The sequence below is a fragment of the Dryas octopetala genome, chromosome 1 (assembly GCF_963921425.1).
Source record: "Dryas octopetala chromosome 1, drDryOcto1.1, whole genome shotgun sequence".
NCBI classification, from domain to species: domain Eukaryota; kingdom Viridiplantae; phylum Streptophyta; class Magnoliopsida; order Rosales; family Rosaceae; genus Dryas; species Dryas octopetala.
Window position 1 is genome coordinate 3,018,891 of NC_141366.1, and position 4,669 is coordinate 3,023,559.

Consider the following 4,669-nt stretch of genomic DNA (forward strand, 5'->3'; position numbering starts at 1 on the left):
ATCGGCGGGGTTGAGGTGGTGCAGCTCGGCGAGGAGACGCCCGAGGAGTCTACCGAGCCGATCCAGGAGGGCCCTGCCGAGCGATCTGCATGATGGCTGATTTTATTTAACTTTTATGTTGTCTTGTTTTTGTTTTTTGTTCCCGAGCCGAAGTGTGGCTCGGGTTTAATTGTTTTTGGAACAATTTGTATTTGGTTTTATGTTATTTATCTATCAGTATTTTCTTTATATGATACAAGTTGCTGTCAGTTCGGCTCAGAAATTAAGCTAAAGACATAACCAATAACACATGGACAAGAAAATGATAAAAGTGAAAAACATAATAAAAATCAAGGCATTTTGAGATCGGCTCGGCATGCCGATCGTAATGAAAATGGATGGTAATAATAAATTAGAACTTGTTTTCGGATCAGCTTGATAAGCATGACCAAGATAAGTAAAAATTTAAGGAATGTAAAAATCTCGGATGGGCTCGGCATACCCATTGAGATATTTAGGAATGTAGTGTTTTGAGAAAAATATTCAAACCTACTTTCAGATCGGCTCGGCATGCACGATGAAAGTTTTGGTTGGAGTGTATATTTTTCTTTTAGAAATATCCTGTTGAACGTTAGGACTGTAGGAAGTCACTTCGGCTCAGACAGGGATTTTTATAGACCTGATAAGTCTGTACCATGCCGAGCGTTGGGCCGAAAGTGGCGCGCTAGCTCGGAACGGGAGTTTATAGACCTGATGAGTCTGTAATATGCCGAGCATCGGGCCGGAAATGGCGCGCCCGCTCGACACATGAGTTTATAGACCTGATGAGTCTGTAATATGCCGAGCATCGGGCCGGAAATGGCGCGCCCGCTCGACACATGAGTTTATAGACCTGATGAGTCTGTAATATGCCGAGCATCGGGCCGGAAATGGCGCGCCCGCTCGACACATGAGTTTATAGACCTGATGAGTCTGTAATGCACCGAGCGTCGGGCCGAAAATGGCACTTCGGCTCGGCACATGGGTTTACTATTTTTTCGAAGGAAACACTTAGATCTTTCCTCTTTGTTAGAAGTGTATAGGAGTAGAGTCCCCAGTGTTTGCTTCGAAAAATAAGAAGAAAAATGAGTAGAAAAATGTTCCATCTTTTCATTGATTGGAAAGGGTGTTAGGTCGGACAGTCCCCGATCCTAACTACATTTTTACTGGTAATAAGTCTTCAAGTGTTCAGCGTTCCAGCTATGCTTGAGAGGCTTCCCAGCCAGAGTGGCCAAGTTGTAAGTGCCGGGCTTGACTATGCCCGTGATTCTATATGGTCCGGTCCAGTTCGGATCGAATGAGCTCTCTTTGATGGCAAGGGGATTCTTTTTCATGACGAGATTGCCCAATCCGAAGCTTCTGGGTCTGACCCTTTGATTGTAATATTTGGCTACCCTTTGTTGGTAGGCGGCTCGGCAGAGATCGGCGTCGGTTCGCCTCTCCTCGATCATGTCTAGGCCGAGCCGAAGTCCGGCGTCATTGGTCTCGGGATTGTACGTGCCGGTCCGGAATGAAGGAGTCCCCATTTCGACCGGGACGACAGCGTCAGTTCCGAACGCCAACGCATAGGGAGTTTCCTTCGTGGAGTTGCGATAGGAAGTTCGGTAGGACCAAAGTACCTCTGGCAGGAGTTCAGGCCAATTTCCCTTAGCCTTATCTAGTTTAGTCTTGAGGGTTTTCTTGATGATCTTGTTGATGGCCTCGACCTGTCCGTTCGACTGCGGATGGTAGGGCGCGGTGAAGCGCAAGTTGATGTTCAGACGTGAACAAAAACTCCTGAACTTTTTGCAGTCGAACTGCTTGCCATTGTCCGCAATGATGGTGTGCGGCATGCCGAACCGGCAAATGATGTTCTTCCAGACGAAAGTCTCCATCCGTTCGGCTGTGGTTGTGGCCAGGGGCTCGGCCTCGGCCCATTTGGTGAAGTAGTCGACTGCTACCACTGCCATGGTGACTTGCCCTTTTGCCTTCGGCATAGGGCCGATCAGATCGAGTCCCCACTGCGCGAACGGCCAGGGGCTGGATATGGAGGTCAGCAACTGGGGAGGTTGATGGGGAACCGCGGCAAATTGCTGGCATTTGATACAAGCGCGAGACAGATGATCTGCGTCCTTGTTCAGTGTTGGCCAGAAGTAACCCTGTCTGATTGTCTTGTAGGCAAGGGCTCTTCCTCCCGAGTGGTTTCCGCATATCCCCTCGTGGATTTCTCTCAGCACATCCTGACCTTCTTGGGGAGTGACACACCGCAAGTAAGGCAGGGAGAAACTCCTCTTGTAGAGCTGACCATCGATCATGCTGAACCGAGCCGACCTCGTTTTGATGAGACGTGCTTTATCCCTCTCTGGGGGGAGGATCCCGGAGACCAAGTAGGTGATGATCGGCGTCATCCAGTTCGGCTCGGCATCGGTTTGCATAACCGTGGCCTCGGTTTCGACGGTGCTAGGTCTGTCCAGGATTTCGACTGGAACATGCCTGGCGGATCCGGTGTCTGTGGCCGAAGCCAGGCGCGCCAAGGCGTCGGCTCTGCAGTTCTCTGCCCTCGGGATTTGGGATATTCTGTATTCGTGGAAGTTTCCAAGTAGCAGACGAGTCTTCTCGAGGTAAGCAGTCATGCTAGGCTCTCGAGTCTCATACTCTCCCAAAATCTGATTGACGATTAGCTGAGAGTCGCTGAAGATGTTTAGTTTGGTCGCGCCGAGCTCCTTTGCCAATCTGAGCCCGGCGATGAGTGCCTCATACTCTGCTTCGTTGTTTGACGCTTGAAATCTGAAGCGAAGAGCATACTCCATCACAACTTGTTCCGGGGAGATCAGAACAAGCCCGGCTCCGCTTCCCATGGCGTTGGAAGATCCGTCCACATAGAGAGTCCAGGTGAGGAGATCAACCTGGCCGCGTTCGCCGATTGTGTTCGGATCGGCTGCTGTTGTCATAGCGTCGGTGCGTGGTGGATCCTCCGTCGAGGTGGTCGACTCACAGATGAAGTCTGACATGGCCTGACCTTTGATGGCCGTCCTGGGACGGTAGATGATGTCAAACTCGCCGAGCTCGATTGACCATTTGATGAGCCGACCCGAAGTCTCTGGTTTTGCCAGGATTTGTCTGAGCGGTTGGTCCGTCAAGACAACGATGGAATGAGCCTGGAAGTAGGGCCTTAATTTCCGAGCCGAGCTAACCAGGGTGAGAGCCATCTTCTCGAATTTTGGATACCTGGTCTCGGCATCGGCGAGGGCTCGGCTCGTATAGAAGACGGGGTGTTGTACACCGCCGACCTCTCTCACTAGAACTGAGCTGAGAGCCGAGTCAGAGACAGAGAGGTAGAGAAAAAGTTCTTCACCTTCTTCTGGTTTGGATAAGATGGGAGGTTCCCCCATGTGCCTTTTCAGATCTTGAAAGGCCTGCTCGCATTGGGGGGTCCATTCTATGCTCTTCCCTGCTCCCTTTAAGGCTTTGAAGAAAGGGAGGCACCGGTCAGTAGATTTTGAGACGAACCGGTTCAGGGCGGCAACTCTTCCAGTCAGACTCTGGATTTCCTTGCGTGTCCTTGGGGACTTCATGTTGATCAAAGCCTGGATCTTCTCCGGATTGGCTTCAATCCCCCGTTGGCTGACCAGGTAGCCCAGGAACTTTCCTGACCGAACCCCAAAGACACATTTGGCTGGGTTCAGACGCATCTGATATTCCTTCAGGACTCCGAACATGTCTGAGAGGTCCCTGACGTGATCGTCCGCCTTGATGCTTTTGACCAGCATGTCATCCACGTAAACCTCTACGGATTTGCCGATGGAAGATCTGAACATGTGGTTGACCAGCCTTTGATAGGTGGCTCCGGCGTTCTTGAGGCCGAAGGGCATGACCTTGTAACAGTACATGCCGCGATCCGTTATGAAAGATGTGCCTTCCTGGTCGGACTTGTGCATCAGGATCTGGTTGTATCCAGAGTAGGCGTCCATGAAACTGAGGAGCTGATGTCCTGCTGTTGCATCGACGAGCTGATCTATTCTGGGCAAGGGAAAACTATCCTTGGGACAAGCCCTGTTCAGATCGGTGAAGTCCACGCACATCCTCCACTTCCCGTTGTTCTTTTTCACCATGACCACGTTGGCGAGCCAGTCGGGGTAGTTAACCTCCCGGATGAACCCGTTGTTTTGCAACTTGGTTACCTCTTCAGCCATGGCGGCGTATCGGACCGGATCGTATGACCTCCTCTTCTGACGGACCGGTTTGCATCCCGGGTCAGTGTTCAGCCTGTGGGTGATCACGTCAGACGATATGCCTGGCATGTCATCGTAAGACCAGGCGAACACTTCCGCGTTGGCACGGAGGAAGTCAATTATGGCGGAGCGCTGCTCGGGGCTGATCTGAGTCCCCACTCGGACGAGCCGATCCGGTGTCTCGGCCGAGATCGGCACTTCTTCCCAGGCCTCGGCGGGAAGGGGCCGAGATTCTGGGTTCGGCTCGGAAGTGAAATCGAACGTCTCCGCCCTCGGCCACCTGCCCGAATCAGCGATGGAGTCGAGTTCCTGTGAGTCCGGTAGCTGACCCTTCTGCTTGATCGAAGCGGCGTAGCATGACCGAGCCGAGCACTGGTCCCCCTGAATGACGATGCAGTCGTCGCCCACCGGACATTTGATGAGGAGGTTGGCGTAATGGA